The sequence below is a fragment of the Castor canadensis genome, chromosome 19, assembly GCF_047511655.1.
Source record: "Castor canadensis chromosome 19, mCasCan1.hap1v2, whole genome shotgun sequence".
NCBI lineage: Eukaryota > Metazoa > Chordata > Mammalia > Rodentia > Castoridae > Castor > Castor canadensis.
Genome location: NC_133404.1, coordinates 40590656 through 40616656, shown reverse-complemented (window position 1 = coordinate 40616656; position 26001 = coordinate 40590656). Strand labels below are relative to the sequence as shown.

The following is a 26001-nucleotide window of genomic DNA, read 5'->3' as shown; positions in this document are numbered from 1 at the left end:
GAGACCAGGTTACACATCTCAGAAAAGCAATGGAGTGGATACACTATAAAGTTGACTTTGACCAGTGGCCAAAGTCAGTGGAGGCCAGGAAAGAGCAGATAAATTCTTTTCTATTTCTCTCACAAATAACTATTAAGAGATAGAGGAGAAGAACTAGGAAGCTCTTAAGAGATCTGAAAGACTGATGCATTTGCTATGAACCATCCCTTCTTTGTTAAACATTCTTTTTTTTTTCTTTTATTATTCATATGTGCATACAAGGCTTGGGTCATTTCTCCCCCCTACCCCCACCCCCTCCCTTACCACCCACTCCGCCCCCTTCCTCTCCCCCCCACCCCCTCAATACCCAGCAGAAACTATTTTGCCCTTATTTCTAATTTTGTTGTAGAGAGAGTATAAGCAATAATAGGAAGGAACAAGTGTTTTTGCTGGTTGAGATAAGGATAGCTATACAGGGAGTTGACTCACATTAATTTCCTGCGCGTAAACATTCCTTTCAATTTGTTCTCTTTTCTCTGCCTCAGTTTCCCTTCCCCTGATACTGTATTCCTCCTCATGAAGTGTTAGCAGGTGGGTTTCTTCCCAAGAAGGCTGGGTAAATACAGGTGGTAATCAGAATGCCATGTTATTGACATGGAGGATGATGAGGTTGGTGAATGTGGTGGTCATGATAGAGAATGATGGTGCCATGGGTGATGATGTAGGGACAATGGCGATGACTTGTACAGTCATGACAATGCATAGTGACATTTTAGGCAACAACGGACCTCACATATGACAGCAGTAGCATAGGATTAGTATAACGAAGCTGAAGTCTTCCTATGGTTAATGGTGGTGTAGCAATGTTCATGTCATAGGGTAACCCATTATCCACATGGGTGGTGATGCTGGTGTGTAAACAAACCTTCTAAGCTGCCAGTCTTGTAAGAGCATAGCATATACAATATGCACAGAACACAATGATTGTGAATAGCAAGCAAGGATGTTACTGTTTTATGTATTTACTGCACTATTCTTTTTTTTTGGTTAGAGTGTATTCGACTTACAAAAGAATTATTTACTGCAAACCAGTCACCATGTTGTGCCAGTAGCAGCCTCCTCCATTGCATGTTTACCATAGCTTAATGGCATCAGGAGGCCACGTTGAGTGGTTGCCCTAGACCGTGTGGGTCTGTATAAGTGTGCTATGTGATGTTTTCATAATGATGAAATTGCCTGGTGATGCATTCCTCAGAATCCACCCCTGTCATTAAGCAATGCATGACTATGTTATAAGGATGGTGAAAGCCCAGGACGTCCAGGGGTGTGGTAGATCACATTCACTCACATTTGCTGTTCTTCTCTTTGGTTCTTTTTCCTGGAGGACGATTATAGCTCCCCATACTTTTGAACTTCAGTGTGGCCATGTGACTGGCTTTAGTCAATAAGGAAGCTATAAAAGCCAGCATGTGTTTTGGCCATGTTCACTTTTCTTTCACTCTGATGATTGGAATTTCCAGTGGAGGCAACTCTTTGAGCTGTGTTTTTGGAGTAGAGCTGTTGTTAACCAGTGACAGACATGTAGCATGGGTAAGAAATTTCTCCTTGAAAGCCATTGAGATTTTAAGGAGTATGAACTACAGCAGAATCCAGTGTATCCTGACTTATATGAGGGAAAGGAAGTCCACCTGAGAAATGTGTCTATTGTTTTAAAAAGTTATATCTCCACTCAGTAGGCAGAGACAAGAGGGTTGCAAGTTCAAGACCAGCCTGGGCTACAAAGCCAAACCATGTCTCAAAAAAAAAGTTATGTTTTCCCTCAAATGAAACTTCTGGATAGAAGTTTGGGGAGAATCATAGTCCGTTTTAATTTGGCCAAAAGAGAAATGAAAACGACTGTCTTTGTGGGCTGTGGCAGTCTCTAGGTGATTCCACACTTGTGTGTCTGTCTTGGTGGACTCTTTATTAACTTAGGGAGTTCTTCAGGGTTCTGACGAGGTGTGCTCGTGTGCTGAGGGGCTGCATGAAGCAGGGTAGAGGAAGTGGGGGCTGTCAGGCTGAGGAGTGTGGTAGGGAGGTTTCCGATGTCCTTGAGTCTTGCTTAGCTAATGCAATCATTTGTGTGAGCCAGGAACCCATTCTCCCCACCTCCTCCACCCGCCCATAGGGGGTTATGCTAATGATTGGCTTGGGCTGATTTTCATTAATGCTCTTTACTTACAGGCGGATGAATCAATTATGGAAGACACAGCTTTCTCTCTTAGTCAGTTTTGTGCTTCCTTTCTGTCTGTGGGGCAGAGGGTACTGAGCCCTGTCCTCTTTGGGGTAGTTAGTATGGAAGGAGCAAATAAGGAGGGTGTGTATGTTGGGGATCAGGGCCGGGGTGGGGGCAGAAGGATAGAAGTTGGCTTTGTTAGCAATAGTTGAGGAGTGGAGACTTGGACAGTAATGATTTAATTGAGTTTGCACCCTCCTTCTTGTCCCCACCTCACCCAGAATGTGCAATCCTGATTAAAACCAGGGGTTGGGAGAGACAGCACTCTCTGTGGAGGACTGCAGTGCTCCCTGGCTAGCAGAAATAAGCACAACTTAGGCTGCTTTCAGAATGTGGGGCTGCCTCGAGGCTCCCTGACCTACATTTTCTTTGTAAAGGAGGGAGTGTGTGTGTGTGTGTGTGTCTTTACAGCATAAAGAAAAAGCTGTAAGGGTGTGGACATTCCTGCAGGCAGCATGAACTTACTGAGCACCTATTCTGTGCTACTCCATAGGGAGTGGAAGCACCTAGAAGAAAGGTAATCATGGCTGTTTTCCATCCTAGTGTGGCAAGAAAGGTGGAGCTTGAGCAGTTAAGGATGTAGTAATGCTTCTAAGGGGAACTTCAATTGGGGTCCTCCCTTTCCTTGCCAGGATAGTCAAGGAGGAAATGATGTTTAAGTTGAGAATGGGTAGTAATTAGTAGTAGTGAATGTATTAATGAATTATTTTTTTTTCTGGTGATGCTGGAGATTGAGTGAATTAATTTGATGCTGGGATTGAACTCAGGGCCTTTACCACCAAGCTATAGCCCTGCAGGCCCTACTGAATGCTTTTCTATGAAATACGTACTCATGAGTAGGTGTGGGTACATACATACACACAGATGCACACGCAAAGTGTGCTACTCAGGTAACTGAGTAAATGAATTAGTCCATGGAGAAAAATTTCCCTTATTGCTAAGTTTATAACGCATTAAACATACGGGTGATTTTTTATTGCCAACAAATTAGATGTCAATTTTTAGAAAATTAATTTTATGTTTCCTTGCCCTCCTAAAGAGCATAAGTATTGCTTCCTTCAGGGTTTTCTCTGTGAATGTCATGACTATGATGCTTGGAGAGAATGCTTGCTTCCTGAAGATTTATTTGGGAGTATGTAATAATTTTATTCCACAGAGATGGCTTCAGCCTGCTTTGCTTTTTGAGTTCTTGTGTCTGCTTTTTATAGTTTGCTGTCGCTTTCTGTGCTCTCAGGCTGTCAACTGTCACTTCCTGCAGCTGTCAGCCTGGCTTTCTCAGGGCTCACCACTATCAGCATCTGCCCTGCCCCCAACACACACACACAGACATACACACAGACACACACACACACATAGTCAGACACACAGACACACACACACACACACACACACACACACACACACACTCTCTCTCTCTCTCACACACATGCAATGATTACATTCTAATCAGGTATTGCTTGGGACTCAGTGGGCTTGGCTTTTCTAAACTGTAATGTAAAGATCCCTAACACAGCCCCTGGCTCAGCAGCTTCAGTTTCACCTGGGAACTTGTTAGAGATGCCAAATCTTGGGTCCTATCCCAGACCTGCTGAATCAGAGTCTCTGGGGGTGGGACCAGTGATCTGTATTTAACAAGCTGTCCTGGTGATTCAGATGTCCCTAAGTTTGAGAAGCAGTGCTGTAAGGAAGGACAAATAGGGACCAAGAGAGCGCCTTGTCGCTCCCCCTGGACAAGCTGCATGTGTCTTAGAGCATCAACCACAGTCTATGCTCTGTCCTTTCTGGGTTCTGTGATGTGTTCAGTGGAACTGGATAGTTTCAGGATAGCTGAGTTGTGGGAAGGTGTGATGCTGCATGTGTGTGAGCCTGGTGCATACAGAGAAAGAGAAAAAGACAGAGAGACAGAAAAGCCAAGGCCCAAGAGAGAGGTGTGCCTTCTGCTGGACTCCCCTGCTCTTGGCTGCTAGCATCTGCCACATGTCTTGATTTTCCAGCCCCAGCCTGAACCCTCCAGCTCTGGGTCCTAGTGGTCTTTTCTTCCATATAATAATAGTGCCTGGAGGCCAGGCCCAGGGTCAGGAATGCTCTGAGAGCCACCAGCTGGCCGTGGTGCTGCTAGAGACTGTCCAAGTGGAGTTCTCGGGAAGGACAGCTGGGATATGTGTGGGAGCCTCAGAGATGCATGGATTTTGGTTTGTAAACATGGGCCTGTTAAATTTAGGGTGGGCCACGGGCCTAGGAGAGCTCCGTAGCATCATTTGGCAATTGCTGCACATTTTGAGTGGTTTAAAAATCTTGCTTATTCCTTATATAGTAGGAGGTCTGTTTTAGCACAGCTTGTCGTCAGAGGGGAGGGAAGAGAGGACGTTGGCATTGGGTGAACACCCACTGTGTGCCAGGTGCTTTGCATAAACTATCTCATTTTGTCTGTACACCCTCCCCCAAGGGCTGGGGCTTATTAACTCTGCTTTACAGATGCAGAATGAGAGCAAAGGTCTGAGCCCAAGAGGAGTCAGTCACAGTGAGTTGGATCTGCTCCCAGCACTGATGCATAGAACATGTTTTATGAGTAGCTGAGCCTTGGTAACTGGCGGATGGTATGTAGTGGTGAGGACTCTCTGCCCATACTGGGAGCACAGAGCATAGTCCTGATGTCAGAGAGAGAGAGAGAGAGAGAGAGAGAGAGAGAGAGTTAGTTGCGCATGGATCCCATGAGGTGCTCCTCAAGTTCAAAGTCCCAATGTCCAAATCAGTTTGGAAACTGTCAAAAAGTTATAGTCTACTCTTGGAGATGATGATTTAATTATATCAGGCAGAGTTAACCAGACATAAAGAATCAGGAGGAGATTCTCAGTGACAGAATTATTGCAAGGACTTGGCTCACATGGTGGTGGGGGTGGGCAAGGCAAGTCAGAAGTCCCAGGGCAGCTAGAACTCTCAGAAATGGGGTGAAACTGCTGTCTACAGGTGGAATTTTTTCCTTTTCAGGAAAACTCCAGCTCCACTCTTAAGGGCTATGGATCCACTGAGTCAGGCCAACCCAGATTATCTAGGCTAACCTTTTGCTTAAAATCAGTTTATTATGGGTTTGAAGCATGTCTACAAAATACTTTCATGCTAACACCTAGATAGGTGTTTGAAGTTGACATTCAAACCTGATATAATTAGGATCTCAAATGTCCCCCACGAGCCATGTGTTGATGGCTTGGTTGCCAGCCTGGAACACTGTTGGAAGTAGTAGAATCTTTAAGAGGCAGGGCACAGTGGAAGGAAGTCAGATCACACTGGGAGTATGCTCTTGAAAGGGCTATGGGAACTCCAGCCCTTTCCCCTCTCTCTCTCTCTCTCTCTCTCTCTCTCTCTCTCTCTCTCTCTCTCTCTCTGCCTCCTGGCTGCCATAGGTAAACCCTCTCCTCTGTCCTGAAAGTCTGCCATTATGTCTATATTGCCACAGGCCCAAAGCAACATGGCCAAGTAACCATGGACAGAAACCTCCAAATCCATGAGTCAAAATAATCCTTTTGTTTTTATAATTTGAGTATCCAAAGTATTTGGTCGTAGCCTTGGAGAGCTGACTAATACAACATCAATAAATACTCTGAGAAGCTCCACTCAAAAGGCGTTTTGATTTCGTTGGCTCTATTGCTTCCTAAAGTTGTTCGAACAACAACCTCCATTCCAGCTTTACATAACCAGTGTTCTCCAGGACACTTTGGAAGCTGATGGCCTGAGCTTTCTGGCCCTACCTCAGGGTTTCTGTACAGAATCTGCATCTCTGGCCAAGAGCCCAGAGTATGAATCTGTTCAGTGTTTGGTGACTTGAGGTCAAGGTTTGTCCATCTCAGCCCTATTGACGTTTTAGGCAGATAACTCTTTGTTATGGGGCTTATCCTGTGTATTTAGGATGTTTAGCAGGATCCCTGGCCTCTACCCTCAAGATGTCAGTAGCATGCCACCTCTCCAGCTGTGACAACCAAAGATGTCAAATGTCCCTGGGGGACAAAATTACCGCTGTCAAGAATCAGTAGTGTAGAGGAAGAAATGATGGGAGAGCACAAGGGCTTCAGAGGCTCAGCAAATGAGGCTCGAATCACACTTCTTTGGTGAGAAGCTGAGCAGTCAAGCCTGCCATTTGGTGACTCTGTGGGGAAGTTATTTTGCTTTTGTGAGCCTCAGTTTTCACCTTCGCAAAACGGGGATCATGACACAGGACTTGTCAGGTTATTGAGGGACTGGTTGGAGTAGAGTCTTCAGGGTCCCTGGATTCAGAAGTTATTATATCTGTTAGCTCCTTACTCTTCTGAAAGGGAAACTACCATTCAGGCTTTCACGAGCATCCTAGGAGAGTGGAGTTGAAAAGGTCTTAGGCATCTGCTTGTGTCTATTCTAGCCTGGCTCAGGGCCTGATATTCCAGGGTTCCAGGCCAGCCATAGTTCTTCCCTCTGCCTGTGTGGTTGCCCAGGTGTCCCAAACCCACTGCTGCCGAGTCTACAGACAAGCTCTAAGGGTGTGGAGAGGCTTTAGGCCTTGGGCTCAGCAGCTCCAAGCCCCCTCCAGGCCTCTTCTGGAGGCTGCTCAGGTCTCCCTTCCCCGCAGTCTAGAGATTTATGAATGGTGCATCCCTGCACAGCTCCGGGATGGGCCTTGCCAGGAGGTTTATTAATGGGCTTTCATCTAGCACTTTAGGTTTGCAAGCTCTCTCTGTTCCTCTGGTTCCTGGCCGGATATGGGAAGGTGCACCACATCAGCAAAATCTTCTTCTTGGCTTGGTGGAAGGGGTGATCTAGAGGCCATCCTTCTGGAAGCCACTGGGATTGGAACCCACAGCCCTCCTTTCTCTTCCCTTGGCTGTTTCTCTTCCCATGGACTGAGCCATGTTGGGAAGCACGTAGTCTATATGACATTCTCTGCTCAGGATGGCAACTGCTGCCTCGGGCCATGGGACAGTGGAATACCAATCTTGGGGCAGAAACTTTAGGCTTTGGGCATTGGCACCTACCATCAGGATGATCTGAGTGGGGGCACTGAGCCTCTAAGAGCCTCAGTTTACTTAACTGTGAAGTGGTATAGTCATGGCTATCCCATAGGATGGCTATGAATATTCACTGAGACACAGTTCTGAGAGGCTTAGGAAGGGTCGTCCTCGTTCTCTGCTTCCTTGCCCAGCACAAAGAGCACAAAGTCTTATGCTGATCTGGGACTTCCTTGTTATGTTGGGGGCATGAATTGTAGTGGGGCATAGCCCCATGGATGGAAGCTGGGCCACTGAGACACCTCAGTGGGTGACAGCTTCTGACCCATTCTTGGAAGGGACACTATCTTCCCAGGCAGAGATGCCTAAGGAGGGACCTCCACACCAGCCCCTTACACTCTGGGAGCCATCTGTGCCTGCAAGCAGCAAATGGGTGGAGGAACGGAACCTCTTAGCTTTTCTAGACTGCTAGTCATGTGTCAATAAAGGAATGAATGAATTCAGAGTCACATCTTCCTGAACAGTGATCTGAAGTGGCTGCCTCAGTATCTCCTGAGAAGCTTATAAAACACAGATTCCAGGGTCCACCCTGTCCAGGGGTCAGGACTGTAAGGGCAAGGCTCAGAAGTCTGCTTATTACAAGAGCCCCAACTACCTCTGATTCAGGGACAAGCTTGGGAAAGGCTGTCTGGATGTCTGCATGCCCAGACCCCATCTGCATGGACCCTATAGGGTTCCAGAGCCCACTCAGTCAGTGGTTGTGTTAGTTCTGCTTTCTCTGAAGGGTGAAGTGAAAGTCTCTGTGAGTGTCACAGATTCTGGGAGGTCTTTTTGCTCCACTTTCAACAATCCTGCCAGAGTGCCAGGAGGCTACATGGCAGTGCTCTGCGTATCTGTTTCCTGTATTTTTTACTTGAGAGGTTGACTTAGAAGAGTCCTGAAGTCCCCTTCAGCTCTGATGCACTGTGCTCCCAGGGAGGAGCCCCAGAATCCCAAGGAGCAGCCACTCATAGCGGTCCTAGGGGTGACTGAGCTCTTGGTGGTACAGATGTGCTCATCTTAGAGGGCAGGGCAGAGCTCAGAATAGTCCTGTGGCCACATCCAGCCCTGTAGTTCTGGATGTGCCTGGTGGGCCCAACTGTCCCCTTGCCAAATTCCCTATCTCTTGACCTACCACCCACCCCCTATCAAAACAAAACAAAACTGTGGTGAATAACGGAGCAGTTATAAGCCTAAAGAAGATGGAACCCCTTATCTACACTGCATTATCACAGAGCTCACCTATCTTCCTGGGTCATTTCTTCATTCAGCTAACATTGGCTAAGCATTCCCTCCAGGGAAATAGAAGTAACAGTCTTTGAGCCCCAAGAAGTTATAGACTAAAAGGCAAGAAGACAGACACACAGCCAAGAAAGGCTTTGAAATACAACAGGTGTCTAATGGACAGACATATGCCCAGGGCCCCAGGTGGTCTCCTTGGAGATGCAGCTGGAGAGGTAGACAGGACCAGTTCTTAGCTTCTTTGCCAAAAAGACAGACTTAACTTTGAGCTCAGTGCCTCCTCACCCCACATCCATCTGTCCCTAGTCTGGCAGAGACCTCAACTCCACCAACCAGTTCCAGTTTCTGGCTTGGTAGTGTAGCTCCCTTGGCCCGTTATTACAGGGCACAGAATGGCCCTCTTGACTGCCCTCCTCTCAGGACTTGGTCTTCCAGATGAAGAGGACACTCTCTCCTCCTCCCTCCTCTGCCTAACACAATCTGGCCTCTAAGGGACCCCTGGGGAAAATGAGCACAAAGGAGCCTGGCAGTTTAAAGGCCCTGTTATTGCACTGCTGGTTTCTAGCACTACTCTGGTCTTCCCAAGTTAAAGAAAGTTTACAAGTCCCCGGAAATAGCTCAGGTGTAGGAAAGCTATGGAGATGCTGGCTAGAGCACAGAGGGAGAAGGAGGGAGTAGAAGTGGGAGAGAGGGCAGGAGGCCAGGAAAGGAGGCATCTAAGAGGAAGTTCTAGGGATAAGCAATGAAAAGAAAGAGAATTTAGCCAAAGTTCTTTGGGAATTCTGGGTTTTCTTAGCACAGTCAGAAATGTTTACTTCATGCCTGTTGGATGTGCCCTGTTTCTAGAGGACAGGGTCCATCATTGAACTGAACAGGCAGTCCTTGTGGTCAAACTCATAGCCTAGTTGAGAAACACAGAAGCACACATGCAAACGTGCAGGTGTAATGTGTCAGGGAGTTAGGCCTCAGAAGAAAGAACAAAGCAAAGTTAGGGGATAGAAAAGGACAAAGTTGGCCAGGGTGGCCCAGGAAGACTCCCAGGAAGTCTTTGCAGAGAGTAAGGACCAAAGGAAACAGGAGACTGAGGGAGAGGGAGGAAGGGCCAAGGCCCCAAGCTGGGAATGTGCTCCTTCTGCTCAAGCAATAGCAAGAGGCTTAGTGAGACTGGGATGGGAGGGTGAGTACAGAAGAGGGTCTGAAATAGAAATGGGACAGGGGAGGCAGAACCTGAACCAGAAGAGCCTCATGAAGGAGACTGCGTGTGGCCAGATGGCTTCCATCTTCTTACTGAAGCATGAGGTGAGATCAGGGGCTGAGAGGGAGGTATGTTGGATTGGGGGGAATTATTGAGGAATAGAGCATGGAGGAGGTATATGGAGAGAAGAGGAGGCATTCAATAAGTCATGAGAGAGAGAAGAGAAGAGAGAAATTTCTAGAAAAACATGCTAGGATTGCTGGACAGTATTGAGGGCCCTTTGTGACTTGAGATCTTGAATTTAAGGGAGTGCTAGACTTGTTATGTGGTTTGCTCTGTTGAGTGGCCAACATGGGCCAGGCAGTAAGTGGAGGGAACATGGACAGTTTCTTGCCCTTGGGTAAGAATGCCCTTGCAACTTTTTAAAAAAAATTTTATTTTATTCATATGTGCATACAATGTTTGGGTCAGTTCTCCCCGCTTCCCCCACCCCCTCCCTTACCCACCCCCTATCCCCTCATTCTCCCTCCCACCCCCTCGCTACCCAGCAGAAACTATTTTGCCCTTATCTCTAGTTTTGTTGAAGAGAGAGTATAAGCAATAATAGGAAGGACCAAGGGTTTTTGCTGGTTGAGATAAGGATAGCTATACAGGGAGTTGACTCACATTGATTTCCTATGCATGTGTGTTACCTTCTAGGTTAATTCTTCTTGAACTAACCTTTTCTCTAGTTCCTGGTCCCCTTCTCCTATTGGCCTCAGTTGCCCCAAAGTATCTGCTTTAGTTTCTCTGCGTTGAGGGCAACAAATGCTATCTAGATTTTTAGGTGTCTTACCTATCCTCACCTCTCCCTTGTGTGCTCTCACTTTATCATGTGATCAAAATCCAGTCCCCTTGTTGTGTTTGCCCTTGATCTAATGTCCACATATGAGGGAGAACATATGATTTTTGGTCTTTTGGGCCAGGCTAACCTTACTCAGAATGATGTTCTCCAATTCCATCCATTTACCAGTGAATGATAACATTTCGTTCTTCTTCATGGCTGCATGAAATTTCATTGTGTATAAATACCACATTTTCTTGATCCATTTGTCAGTAGTGGGGCATCTTGGCTGTTTCCATAACTTGATTATTGTGAATAGTGCTGCAGTGAACATGGGTGTGCAGGTGCCTCTGGAGTAACCTGTGTCACAGTCTTTTGGGTATATCCCCAAGAGAGGTATTGCTGGATCAAATGGTAGATCTATGTTTAGATTTTTAAGAAGCCTCCAAATTTTTTTCCAGAGTGGTTGTACTAGTTTACATTCCCACCAACAGTGTAAGAGGGTTCCTTTTTCCCCACATCCTCACCAACACCTGTTGCTGGTGGTGTTGCTGATGATGGCTATTCTAACAGGGGTGAGGTGGAATCTTAGCGTGGTTTTAATTTGCATTTCCTTTATTGCTAGAGATGGTGAGCATTTTTTCATGTGTTTTTTGGTCATTTGAATTTCTTCTTTTGAGAAAGTTCTGTTTAGTTCACTTGCCCATTTCTTTATTGGTTCATTAGTTTTGGGAGAATTTAGTTTTTTAAGTTCCCTATATATTCTGGTTATCAGTCCTTTGTCTGATGTGTAGCTGGCAAATATTTTCTCCCACTCTGTGGGTGTTCTCTTCAGTTTAGAGACCATTTCTTTTGTTGAGCAGAAGCTTTTTAGCCTTATGAGGTCCCATTTATCTATGCTATCTCTTAGTTGCTGTGCTGCTGGGGTTTCGTTGAGAAAGTTCTTACCTATACCTACTAACTCCAGAGTATTTCCTACTCTTTCCTGTACCAACTTTAGAGTTTGTGGTCTGATATTAAGATCCTTGATCCATTTTGAGTTAATCTTGGTATAGGGTGATATACATGGATCTAGTTTCAGTTTTTTGCAGACTGCTAACCAGTTTTCCCATCAGTTTTTGTTAAGAGGCTGTCTTTTCTCCATCATATTTTTTTAGCGCCTTTGTCAAAGACAAGTTGGTTATAGTTGTGTGGGTTCATATCTGGGTCCTCTATTCTGTTCCACTGGTCTTCATGTCTGTTTTTGTGCCAGTACCATGCTGTTTTTATTGTTATTGCTTTGTAATATAGTTTGAAGTCAGGTATTGTGATACCTCCAGCATTGTTCTTTTGACTGAGTATTGCCTTAGCTATTCGTGGCCTCTTGTGTTTCCATATAAATTTAATGATAGATTTTTCAATCTCTTTAATGAATGTCATTGGAATTTTGATGGGAATTGCTTTAAATATGTAGATTACTTTTGGGAGTATCAACATTTTTACTATATTGATTCTACCAATCCATGAGTGTGGGAGATCTCTCCACTTTCTATAGTCTTCCTCAATCTCTTTCTTCAGAAGTTTATAGTTTTCCTTGTAGAGGTCTTTCACATCTTTTGTTAGGTTTACACCTAGGTATTTGATTTTGTTTGAGGCTATTGTAAATGGAATTGTTTTCATATATTCTTTCTCAGTTTGTTCATTATTAGTGTATAGAAATGCTAATGATTTTTCTATGTTGATTTTATATCCTGCTATCTTGCTATAGCTATTGATGGTGTTTAGGAGCTTTTGAGTAGAGTTTTTTGGGTCTTTAAGGTATAGGATCATGTCATCTGCAAATAGGGATATTTTGACAGTTTCTTTACCTATTTGTATTCCTTTTATTCCTTCTTCTTGCCTAATTGCTCTGGCTAGGAATTCCAGTACTATGTTGAATAGAAGTGGAGATAGTGGGCATCCTTGTGTAGTTCCTGATTTTAGAGGGAATGGTTTCAGTTTTTCTCCATTAAGTATAATGCTGGCTGTAGGTTTGTCATATATAGCTTTTATAATGTTGAGGTACTTTCCTTCTATTCCTAGTTTTCTTAGAGCTTTTATCATGAAATGATGTTGGATCTTATCAAAGGCTTTTTCTGCATCTATTGAGATGATCAAGTGGTTTTTGTCTTTGCTTCTGTTAATGTGGTTTATTACGTTTATTGATTTTCATATGTTCAACCACCCCTGCATTCCTGGGATGAAGCCTACTTGGTTGTGGTGAATAATCTTTTTGATGTGTTGTTGAATTCGGTTTGCCATTATTTTGTTGAGGATTTTTGCATCAAGGTTCATTAAGGATATTGGCCTATAGTTCTCCTTTTTGGAGGTGTCTTTGCCTGGTTTTGGGATATGTGTAATACTGGCTTTATAAAATGTGTTTGGCAGTTTTCCTTCCCTTTCTATTTCTTGGAACAGTTTAAGGAGGGTTGGTATCAGTTCTTCTTTAAAGGTCTGATAAAATTCAGCAGAGAATCCATCAGGTCCTGGACTTTTCTTTTTGGGGAGACTCTTGATTGCTGTTTCAATTTCATTTTGTGTTATAGATCTATTCAGGTGATTAATTTCCTCTTGGTTCAGTTTTGGATGATCATATGTATCTAGAAATCTGTCCATTTCTTTAAGATATTTGAACTTATTTGAGTATAGGTTCTTGAAGTAGTCTCTGATGATTTCCTGGACTTCCATGGTGTTTGTTGTTATCTCCCCTTTTGCATTCCTGATTCTACTAATTTGGGTTTTTTCTCTCCTCATTTTAGTCAAGTTTGCCAGTGGTCTGTCGATCTTGTTTATTTTTTCAAAGAACCAACTTTTTGTTTCATTAATTCTTTGTATGGTTTTTTTGGTTTCCATTTCATTGATTTCAGCTCTTACTTTTATTATTTCTCTCCTTCTACTTGTTTTGGGATTTGCTTGTTCTTGTTTTTCTAGGAGTTTGAGATGTATCATTAGATCATTGATTTGGGATCTTTCAGTCTTTTTAATATATGCACTCATGGCTATAAACTTTCCTCTCAGGACTGCCTTTGCTGTGTCCCATAGATTCTGGTAGGTTGTGTTTTCATTTTGATTGTCTTCTAGGAACTTTTTAACTTCCTCTTTTATTTCATCAATGACCCATTGTTCATTAAGCAGTGAGTTATTCAGTTTCCAGCTGTTTGCATATTTTTTGTCTTTTGTTGTTGAGTTCTAGTTTTATTGCATTGTGATCAGATAGAATGAATGATATAATTTCTATTTTCTTATATTTGCTGAGGCTTGTTTTGTGCCCTAGGATATGATCTATTTTGGAGAAGGTTCCATGGGCTGCTGAGAAGAATGTATATTGTGTAGAGGTTGGATGAAATGTTCTGTAGACATCTACTAGGTCCATTTGATCTATTGTATATTTTAGATCTTGGATTTCTTTATTGATTTTTTGTTTGGATGACCTATCTATTGATGATAATGGGGTGTTAAAGTCTCCCACAACCACTGTGTTGGTGTTTATATATGCTTTTAGGTCCTTTGGGGTATGTTTGATGAAATTGGGTGCGTTGATATTGGGTGCATATAGGTTGATAATTGTTATTTCCTTTTGGTCTATTTCCCCTTTTATTAGTATGGAATGTCCTTCTTTATCTCATTTTATCAATGTAAGTTTGAAGTCTACTTTGTCAGAGATAAGTATTACCACTCCTGCCTGTTTTCGGGGGCCATTGGCTTGGTAAATCTTCTTCCAGCCTTTCATCCTAAGCCTATGCTTATTTCTGTCGGTGAGATGGGTCTCCTGTAAGCAACAAATTGTTGGATCTTCCTTTTTAATCCATTTCATCAAGCGGTGCCTTTTGATGGGTGAATTGAGTCCGTTAACATTAAGTGTTAGTACTGATAGGTATGTAGTGATTCCCGTCATTTAGTTGTCGTAGTTGTTTGAAGGTTTGATTGTGTGTACCTAAGTTGAAGTTACTCTCTACTTTCTTGCTTTTTCTTTTCCTGTAGTTTGGTGCTGCCTGTCCTTTCATGGTTAAGTTGGGTTTCACATTCTGTGTGCAGAATCCCTTGAAGAATCTTTCGTAGTGGTGGCTTTGTGGTCACATATTGTTTTAGTTTCTGCTTATCATGGAAGACTTTTATTGCTCCATCTATTTTGAATGATAGTTTTGTTGGGTAGAGTATCCTAGGGTTGAAGTTATTTTCATTCAGTGCCCGGAAGATCTCACCCCATGTTCTTCTTGCTTTTAATGTTTCTGTTGAGAGGTCTGCTGTGATTTTGATGGGTTTACCTTTGTATGTTATTTGTTTTTTTTCTCTTACAGCCTTCAATATTCTTTCTCGGGTCTCTGTATTTGTTGTTTGCCCATGCAACTTGTACTTCTGAAGAACTAAGTCAAGGTTACAAATAACTACAGGTCAGAACAGTAGGAGATCATTCAGGGAAGAGGCTAGGCAAGTTGTGAGAGGCTTTGTAAAGAGCAGGGTGTGGCAGAAAGACTTTCAGGCAGACAGACCTGGACCCCAGGTTCCCATCGATGTGCTGGGTAGTCCGAAGCAAATAGCAAAAGTTCACTGAAACCCAGATTTTCTAAATTACAAAATAGGGCTAATTCTACTACCATAATAAGGCTAGAGTAATGATTTAATAAGGAGTTGATCACTTGCCTAGCAAGCATGGGACCCTGAATTCCATTCCCAGTATTGCCAAAAATAAAATAAAGAATAAACAAGGAGCCACAAGCAGAAGGAGTGTGACAAATGGCAGCCATTGCTGTTATAATTTAGGGCAGGAGTTGGCAAATTATGACCCATGGGCCAAATCTGCTCTGTCGCCTGTTTTTGTGTAGCCTGTGAGCTAAGAATAATTTTTACATCTTTCAATGGTTGAGAAACATCCCAAAGAAGAACAATATTTCATGACACATCAAAAGTGCATGAAATTCAAATGTCAGTGTCCATAAATAAAGTTTTATTGGGACATAGCCATGCTTATTTATTTACATGTTGTCTCTGGCTGCTTTTGCTCCACAACTGTAGAACTGAGAATTTAGCTGTGACACAGACTGTATGTCCCAGAGTTTAGAATATTTACCCTATGGATCTTTACAGAAAAAGTTTGCCAATCTCTGATCTAGAGGAAGGGCACTGAGAATAATTTGCCTTGAGTCTGGCCTTGCTTGCTGGGCTTGCTTGCTGGCCTTGCTTGCTGGGATCACCATGGATGAGCTCAGGTGGAAGGGTTGGGGAGTAGGGAGGGTGTAGATCTTAGGCATGTTGGATTGACGGGGGAGGATTACTGTAGGCAAAGTGAACCCCTTGAGTACAGGCAGAGTTTATTTGAAAGAATGGCTTTGATTGGGAACCAATTTCTCTATCTCTAGCAGAAGCAGGACAGGTAGGAGGCTGCACTAAACAGCAATCGCCCCTGGACAAGGGCTGTATGTTTTGGGATGGGGCTCCTGGGCTTGGATATCTGAGCTAATTTCCAGGGAAGCAAGATGCAGTGCCCTCTTTTTAAAGTAGATAGAATTAGGGCCAAAGGAGCATAATAGGAAAAACAGACCTCTGTATAGACTAGATCCCTAGCAGTTGTGTGTGGCATGACAGATTGCTATGTGGCAATCTCCTGTTTTGTCCCAGTTAAGTTATGGCTGCCGATCCAACCCTTGTTGAGTAACCCTTAAGCCTATGAACCTCTGCTTCCCACCATGCTGAGAACCCCAACTACCTGAATTGAAGTCCTCTGACTCCTTCCTTCCCCCTTGGCTTTTCTTTATTTCCCAGGGTTTCTTCCCACTGCCGCTAAGGAAGAGCTGTCGCATTCTCAGCTCAGACTAAGCCTTCCACCCATCCTTTGATCTCCTCCCTTCCCGGCAGCTCCAGGCTCTTGCTCTGTTGATTATACATTTTTCTTGTATCCTCACTCTTGTGTCCACTGGCATTTTCCCCTGTGTCTTCTTATTGGGAAGGTGACTAATATTTAATGAGCTCCTATTATGTGCCAGTCGTCTACTAGGTGATTGTATATGCTGTTTCATTTGATTCTGACAAGAACCCTGAGGTAGTGTATTACTCAGGACTTTCAGTTGACACTGAAAGAAATCCAACTCAAGTTAGCTGAAACTAAAGAGGAAATTTATTGGCTCAGGCCATTGGAAAGTTCAAGGATGAACTTCAGACCTGGTTGGATTCAGGTCCTTAAGAAATGCCCTAAAGAAATTCTCTTTCAAGTTTTCAATTCTCTTTTGTGTTGGTTTTCTTCTCAGACAGGAATACCTCATGTGGTGGCAAAAATGGCCACCAGAAACTTTAGTAGAAATTCCCAAGGAAACAAAGGTTCAGCAAAAAATCTCAGGGCTGACTCATTGGCTTGGTGAGGTTCATATGACCTTTCTTGAACCAATCAAAGAGTTGTAGTCCTCTCTTTGACTGGCCCTGGGCTAGCCAGCCACTTACAGCAATGAGGGAATCAGCCCCATATGTACTAGGAATGAGAATGGTGTGGATTCCTCAAAGGAAAATCACGGTGTTGATGCCAGAAGATAGGAGAATGGCTGATAGACAGGCAAAAATGACAGTTGTCCATCAGAGGGAAATGCTACAGTTCCCATATTACAGACGAAACAATTGTACCTAAAAGAGATTTTGCAAGCACCAGGTTATATAGCTACCACTCAATAGAGATACAGCCTCAGCCCACGTTGGGCTCCTTCTATATTCTACTTTGATTCCTAGGCTTGCCAAGGCACTGCAGAAACTTCAACTTGGCTGGGGTAGAAGAAAGCAGAAGAGGGGATGGTAAGAGGAAAAAAATGTATTCTGGTGAGAGAAAAGCCACTGATTGGGGAAATCTCAGCTAAACCCAGGAGTCTAAATCAATGAGTCGCTAAGGTAGCTATCTACAGTGGAGGGAATTTCTTCTCTGTTTGCTCCAAGTGTCACTATTATTGGCTTGTCCAAAGCTTACACCTACAATTGGGCTTAGAAGGCAGTGCTATGGATACACACAAGCCCTGTTGATTCCCCAAAATAAGAGATCAGGGGCGTCCTATGAATCCCAGGAATGAACCCCCACATTGAGATGAGCTGGCCAAATACCTGTGACCAGATATTTCAGTTCTATATCTACCTGGTACATTGCAAAGAAAGGGCTCTCTGAGCAAGACTGTCAGAGATAGGAACAGTTGCTTAGAGAGGGTGGTTTTCTGATGGTCTAGAAGATACTGCAATAAGGTTTTTTCTGGAAAAATCTGAAAAAGTTCTGTTCATGTACTCATATGGAAAGAAGGAAAACACACAGTTTTTTATCTTTGGGGCCTCCAGATCACAATATGGGGAAAATAAAGGCTCTGGACAAGGCTGAGTGGGGGTGTCTGGGAGTTAGAGAACCATGGGAAACACAGAGTGCAAGGAGGGGTGGCTCACTGGGAGGGGAGTGTGGACCCAGAATTGAACCATCTTGTGGTTCTGCTACAGATTATTCCAAGAGACAGAGATGGTGTCAGAAACTGACATCAGATCCTAAAGAAAGCCAGGGTTGAACTTGAAGACTTCTACAGAAATGTGTAAAGCTTGGTTTTTCTTCCATATGCCTAACCCCACCCAGTTCTTCTGCGTATCCAATCTCCATTCCTGAGTCTGAAGAGAAAATGGGTCAAACATTTGCTACCACAGAATGTCAGACTTCAACCCTATGGGAACCTCAGAGGCCAACTGCCCTCACCTAAGGGAAAACATGTCCTTAATGGGACACCAAGAGATCCTGCATCATGATAATAGTCAAATCTGCCTCCCAGTAACTCCTCAAAATGGTCCCAGATCTGGCCAGTTGGAACCATGTTGAACAAGTGTGTACCCCTTTCAAGGGCTGGTTGGGGAAGTGTCCTCCATGCTGTGTGGTCCCAGCAGAGTGGCTCCCTGTGCACACGTGCACAGGCTTGGCATGTGTTGGGTGGCAATGTGCATCGTTGTACATTCAGGCAACCCAACTGGTGAGTAAATGAGTGGCTATATTTATCTCCGCCTCCCCGGCCCAGGAAAAACAAGCACACAGGGTGACGCCTCACATTATTGTGACAAGTAATTAGGGGATGTGAGACATTCAGAAATTACTTTATTAGACAAATGCTGCTTATAAAACCCCACGCAACTAACGTCCCCAGGGAGTTGTTTCTGGTCCTGGGATTCTGCTACTGTTGGAATTCCAACTCCCTGGAGCCAAGGGGCTCTCTTGGTACCATGTATGGACAAGATGTAGGGATGATGTCAAGTTTGCAGGACTTGAATCTTTGTTCTGCTCCTTTCCACTTGCACAGTCTTAGGCAAGTTATCTTATGCTGTGAGGCTACAGTTTCTGTCTCTGTGAGGGAGAATAATGTCTGCTGTCTGTTTCAGAGTGTCTCTAGCAGACCTTACCACCAAGAGAGCTAGAGGAGCACAGAGAAGTAAGTGGGTGTTACCAGATCCCAGGCACTGGCCTGCCTGTGGAAGCTGGGACTGTTGAAGAGGTGTTTCCAGAGGGCACAAAACATTAGTGGAATGTCTACAGTTGCCAGGGACTGGGCCTAGCCCATGGATCAGAGCTGAACAAGACTTTGCTTTGATTTGCTCATTATCCACAGGGAAGGCACCATCTACTGCAAGATCCATTTGAAACAAAAATTGTAGCTGCACAGAGCCAGGATCAGTGAGTTTTTCTGTTATGCCAAGGGCCAGAGAGTAACTGTTTAGACCTTGCAAGTCATGTTGACTCTGTTCCAACTACTGAACTCTGCCATTGAAGTGCAAAGGTAGCCTTGGCTCATACTTTGGAGAATGTTCCTAGCTATATGTTGATAAAACTATGGACACTAAAATTTGAATTTCACAGAATTTGCACATGCCACAACATATCATTCTTTTGATTACTTTCAAACAATGTCAAGACCAGGGCTGGGAGTGCAGCTCAGTGGCAGAGCACTTGCCTAGTATGAACGAGGCCTTATGTTCAATCCCCAGCATGGCAAAAAAACCAAAAAACAAAATAATATCAAAAGCATCCTTAGCTGGTGGGCCATAGAAAAACAGGCTAGATTTGGCCTGTGTACCATAGATTGCAGACCCTGGCATAGGGGAAGGAACAAGGACATCCTCTCTGGGTACCAGGGAAAGCTTCACTGAGGAGGTAGCATGGGTCTGGGTCTTTGAGAAGGTGGTGTCACCTGGACCAGGTGCTGAGAGAAGGGAGGGCAAGTCTTCCAAGCCGAGGGAGCTGCAGCTTCTGGGCATGGATGCCCGACTGTGGTGTCTGGGCAATGGGAAGTTTGGAGTGGTTGGATTATACTTCAAGGTGGGGAAGGAGGGATGAGACTGGAGAGACAGAGAGCAGGGATTGGGAAGCATTCATAAAGGGTCCATCCTAGGGCCATGGGGCTCCAAGTGCTGGGTTCTTGGGTGTTAGGAAGTTTTACCTGGTCGTGGCAGGAAGGACAGGGAAGAATGTTCCAAGAGACTGGAAAACCTGAATGTGTGTAAGAACCTGAAGGGTGGCAGGAGCAATGGAAGCAAAGCAACTCGAAGTTCACAGATTCCCAATGGAGTGCCATCTATGAATCAGGCAGCCCATGAGGTACCCTTTCTGGATGGCCAGTGACTACAAAGTGATATGACAGAACAAGGGTAGGGAGGGCCTCTCACATCACTTATTGAGGACTCCCTGTTTTCCGGGCACTGGGCCAAGAGAGGTTGTTGTTGTTACTTTGAGACAGGGTCTCACTGTGTACCCAGGCTAGCCTACAACTTGTGATCCTCCTGCCTCAGCTTCTGGAATGCTGGAATTATATACATGTACCACCATGCCTGCCTGGATTGGGCTAGCAGTTTTATTTAATCTCACCGTTGTCCTACAAATAGGAGTTTACAACTTTCACTTTACAGAAGAAAAAAAAAAATCCATGACCCAGAAAGTCTAAGCAATTTACCCAGGGCAGCACAGCTGGTAGATGACAAAGAATAGATCTTCCCTCGAGTTAATACTTCTCTCGGCCATTCTCTTGTGATCACATGGCCCACCGGGAGCAGCTTGTGAGTGTGAAGAGCCCAGGCCATACACCTGGCCATACTGGAGGCCACGGGAGGTAGGAGGGACCCAGGGCATTGGAAAGGTGAGTAGCTCATTCATGTGGAGTGTGGATTTGACTTTGACACCTTTTGGGTGCTCTTCCTTTCTGAAGCCTGTGCCTCTGCCTGATTGGAAGGATATTGTAGTGGACCTGGTGGGTGGCCTCAGTCACCTGCACACAACATCGTCCTCCCAGAAAAGGCACCTTTTCAACACCTGCCAGGACATCTTCCCCAGTCTGTCCCTCTATTCCTCCAAAGCACCCCACTAGCAGTCCTCTGCTGCTCTCCAAGGAGCACATCCTACCCACAGTGGGCAGGGAAGGCTCAGCCACCACCCAGCTCCGGTCTTCTTGTCCGAGTCCACTTCACATCATCCCAACAGAGTCCCTTTGCTGCTCTGGCCCCCCTCAAGGCACAGAGGCTTCTCTGCTGAGAAGCCTCCTATCTCTGTAAATGCAGGGAGCTGCATTCTTCAAGCCACAGTTGGGCCCTGTCCTGATCCCAGTGATGGTGTGTAGGACACATAACTCTAGGGCAGCTGGGTGCTAAGGGCTGGCCAAGTACTTGTCTAGGTAAAAGGGGAAAGATGCGGCTCCAAAAGGAAGCCAGAAGTGTTGAGTCCTAAAGCAGAGGACTGATAAGTAGATGCAAGTCCATCCAAGGAGCCAATTAATGCAGAATTCTGAGGGTGAGATGAGTGTGTTGGGCGAACATTCAAATTATGAACAAGGTACTCATGGGACTCCCCTAGTCAAGCCTACTCCCCTTCAGGATATCATGGCTTTGCTGTGGCATGTGTGAGGGCCATGGTATGGGGTGGGGACAGGAAGGACTTTGTATGTCTCAGGAATGAGGCCTCATAAGGAATAAAAATAAGCAGATAAACCTTAAAATGTCTTCATTTCTACATTAGTTAAATGATTCCCAGAAGCTCCACAACCTGAAGGGGTGGGTTCTCCCAAGCCTTGTCATAGTAATCACCAGACTGTGATCACAGATACTGACTGCAATGTGCTTTCACACACATGATGGCACCTAGTCTTCAGGACAACCCTGTGGTTGGTATCCTCATTTTGCAGGTGAAAATGTTCAAAATCAAATGCAATAGCTCCTCCTGGCCTCCAATGTCATTGCAGAAGTCCCCTTTTGAGGTCTTTCTCCTAGCAGGAAGGCACTGTATTTGCTAAAATGTTAACCAAAAAGCCATACAATTTCATGCTTCAATTTTATGAAGCTTCTCACATGGCAAACGATCAATTGGGGTCTATGCTCCTTCTAACAACACCTCTAATTGTGACTTAGTGAACATGTGACAAGGCACATGAACCCATGGCCTTGGTGAATATATTTACTTCTCAGGGGCAGAGATTCTGTTTCCTGCTCTGTGTCAGCTTCACTTCATGGCAGGTGCTGGCACATAGTTAACACCCAGTCCACACTTGCCTGGTTATCTCTTCCTCTACCCAAATTCAACATGCTCTGCCCCTAAGTCGTTCACTTAGGAAGGCAAAGATGAAATGCTACCAGTTTCTCTCAGATCCTCTTCCCTTTGGGGGATTTTCAGGAGAGTTTCCGTAGCTAACCTTGGAAACAGAGACCGAATTCATTCAATTGAGAGCATTTATATCCTAACTACACTATTCCCATGGTGCATCTTCTTATGCTCCTTAGACTTTGCCTGGTGGGAAGGCAGCGAGAAGGATGTTGGCTTCTTATAATCCCTGAGGGCTACAGGTTCTTGAATACCAGTTTATCATCTCAGGCCTGGTCCCACTACCCACTGTGGGACACTTGCACTTGAGATGATACCCATTCCTGCTTCAAGGCTCAGGAAGAGCTAGTCCTTTGTAAGTGATCTGCAGCCCCCACACTCCCTTCCTCCTCACCCCATCCACCTCTGCCCATCTTTCTTCCAGCTAATGATTGCCACCCCAGCGTTGAAGGGTGCTGCTGGGAGCTGGGGAGGCCCCTTTTTCCAAGTTCTCGCTCCTAGCAGGAGGCTACTGTGTTTGCTAATAGGTGTTAAATGGGAGCATCAAATTTTAATCAGCTTCTTAATGGAGTCTGGGGACCTGAGGAGTTCTCAAGTCTTGCATTATGGTGCTTACTAGAGCCAAGCTGGATGCCGAGAGTGGGAAGGTGGGGTGGGTGGCTGCTGTCACCCACAGCTACTGGAAGTTGAGGTGGTGCTGGGCCATTTGACAACTACTTTCATCCAGAATCAAGGGAAACAGTCCAAGTGGCCAGTGTCATCACTGTGTCCACTCATGGTGACCTACCCATTTGGTGGGAAACAGATCTGGCAACATATATGAGCAATGGAATTAGAAGACCCTGGTCCATATTCTGGGATGTTCAAGTTGAACTTATGATAGTGGACAAATTCCTCAGTGTGGTGGCTTATTATCATAATGGCCCCCAGTGAATCAGTCCTCCCTGGGTCCTCACCCTTTACAACAAGATGTTGTCACTCTTTCAATTCAGAGGCAGAGTCGTTCTTTAATACTGGGTTGGCTGATGGAACATGGCAGAGATATCATTAGGTGAATTCTAGAACTCAGACCTTCAGTTTTTGGTTTCTACTCTCTTGGAATGCTGCCCTGAGACCACCATGAAAGGATGCTAGTGTAGCCCAGAGAAGGTGACAGCTGGTGTGGAGGAGAACCAGTACCTCTGTTCAGAGGACCCACAAGAGAGCAAAGTCCAGGGAAGATGTGGGAGGTAGGTGGGAGGGCCACTGTCCTTGGGAGCTACAGAGACTGATCCAACTTCACAGGTCTCCTGGAAATCTAAGAACAAGTGAAGAATACTGGTGCTGACATCTGGAGAAGGGAGGATGAAGTAACCTGGTTTTGACATGCCTTTTGGGAATGCTGGTATCTTAGTAACTTAGTTTTGAGTTGGTTATAGGGCTGACCATGTTGGGAGCTCTTGCCAGCCCCAGCCAAGTTGTCCAATGACTGTGGTCACATGAGTGAGCTCAGGTAATACCTGCAGAAGAAGGTCAAAGCCCATAGATTGTGAAAATTAAAAGATCATCATCATTTCACTGACTTTGGAATGCTTTGTCACTTTTGAATAGATAACGAAGGCTCAGCTTCACTGAGCCTTGGATTCTCAGCTATATCTCAGGAACAGTGATGAGGACCTTGCTGTTGGGAGGTACATCAATGAAAAGGGCCTGAGATAGTGCCTGGGAGACACCCAGTCTATGCTGGGAGAGTTTGGGAAAGGAGGTGGAGGTCATTAGAAAGGACTTCAACTGCTACAGTAAGATGTGAAGTTATTTAGTGGTGGAGGTGGGACGAGAGGAGAGGAATGATGTGTAAGACATTTCAGAGACAAAACAACGAGGCTTGATGAATGACTGGTACGAGTAAGAGGGATGAGTCAGAGATGACTTGGGGTTGCCAACTTGGGTAAATGAGTAAACAATGCTGCTGAGGAAGCAGGAGGAGGAGCGAGTCTGAAGGGTGAAGATGAGCAAGCTCTACTTTGAAAAGTTGGGTGTGACAGGAGCCATGGGACACAGCTGGGTATGTGGGGCTAAGCTCAGGACAGCAGCCAGGCCACAGCTGGAGCTGTGAGGCTCATTTAAACCTAGTGTCTGGGAACACAGGACAGTGGACATCATGGATTTCTCCCGGGGCTAAAGTGAAGCCTTGTTGGAGGAACAGTTCAGATAACTGGCCCTGCATGGCGTCATGAAGATCCAGTACACAGAGGGTTAGAGCCTTAGGACAGCCTTTCTGGAGGCAATGTAGATTGCCACAGATCAGCAGATTCTACAAGTCCTCATTCTCTGAGTTACTGCTCGTTTTAAAAAAAACCTCAATCTACCATTTGATTCAACTTTGCAAAGCCCATCTATAATACACAAGGAGATGCTTACTGCAATGCCTTCCTGGATGAGGAGTAACGAACGCTCTCCCCTATCTTCTACATTTTTTATGCATACCAAGTTTTCTATAATGAACATTTGATTCTTTTTTTTCGTTTTTCTTTTTTTTTTTTGGCATATAATACTTGAAAAGGATAAAGGCAAACAAGTGATAAAAAAACAAATCAAAACAAGAAGCTTTAAAACTAGAGATTAAGTGCTTAACTTCCAGGAAAAGGGATATCTCATATACCAGGACCTCAAAAGGCAGCAAAGTCCAGGGAACTTGGGGGGAGTGGGAAGGGGATGGCCACTCTCCTTGGGATCTGTAGAGACTAATCAATCCCACCTCTAAGAACAGCTGGAGAAAGATGGTGGTGACAGCTTGGGAGGGGAGGGTGAAGTAGCCTGGTCTTGATGGGCTTTTTCAGAAGGCTGGTGTCTTAGCTTAGTTTTGAGTTGGTCATAGGACTGACCATATGGGAACTCCTGGGGTCAGCAGAAAATGTCCAGGTGGGCCTGGCCCTAGCATTTCTACAGTCAGGCCTATGGCCAGGCTTGGAGATGTGGGATCTGACCAGGAGGAGGACTTTGGATGAAGTCCCCAGCTTTGCTTAGGGAGTTCTGAGATGCAAGGAAACTGGCCTGGGGCCTGGGCAGGGTTGGAGGGGACAAAGACTAGGTAAGGAGGCACAGAAATCAGCCAGCTATCTGGAGTGGCCCGGGAGTGGTGCCAGGCAGTGGAGAGGGAGGCAGAATCTTTGCTTTCCCCAGGGCACCCTGGCCTTGGCTCACCCTGGCCCCAGCTAACCCTGACCCCAGCTGATCCCGACCCTGGCTGATCATGATCCCAGCTGACTCTGAACTCTGTCTGGTACTTGCTAGCAACTGCAGGCTGTTTTCATCCTCCACTTGCTATTGGAGAATGAACTTTTAAAGATCCCAGCACTGGTCTCCATACTCAGGGTGGGGTGGACTGAGTGTGCTGTGGCCAGAGAGAGTTAGACACTTATTCAACTATGGTACAGAACACTTGCATAGAAACCCTCTTTGTTCCAGAGGGGCTATTATTCCTGCTTCTCCTTGGCACAGGGGTCATCTTGAAGGATTCCACTCACCTACTTGTTCGGAAAGGTTCTTCTTATTTTTTGAGGGGCGGGGAGGAGCAAATCATATGAGGTTTGGGAAGATGGAGTAACAGACAGGACGGTGAGATAGTGTGCTATAAAGTAAACGACTGTGTGAAAGTGGGGTGTTAGTGTGACTACCCAGGAAGGGCAGCTGATTTTCCCTTGTACATGAATGCCTCTTTCCCCTGCTGGACTGCTGTAAGTGGTGGTCACGACTATAATGACGGGTAAGATATATTGACTGCTTAATTGGTATCAGGCCCCTTCTAAGCACTCTGCAAATATCATTTTCTCATCCTTATGTAGACCATCCTGTCATGATTTTACAGACGGGGAATGAGAAGCCTGGAGAATTAGATTGGAGCACAGT

At 45.0% G+C, this 26001-nt stretch overlaps 1 long non-coding RNA gene across 2 annotated transcripts in view; it reads left to right on the top strand.

The window, feature by feature from the left end:
* The first annotated feature begins 425 nt into the window (after positions 1–425).
* LOC141419210 (uncharacterized) overlaps positions 426–26001 on the top strand; it is a 59339-nt gene continuing 33763 nt past the window's right edge. For both annotated transcript variants that reach the window (XR_012443873.1, XR_012443872.1), the window contains exon 1: positions 426–1569. This is a non-coding gene — a long non-coding RNA (uncharacterized lncRNA). The remainder of the gene's footprint in view (positions 1570–26001) is intronic.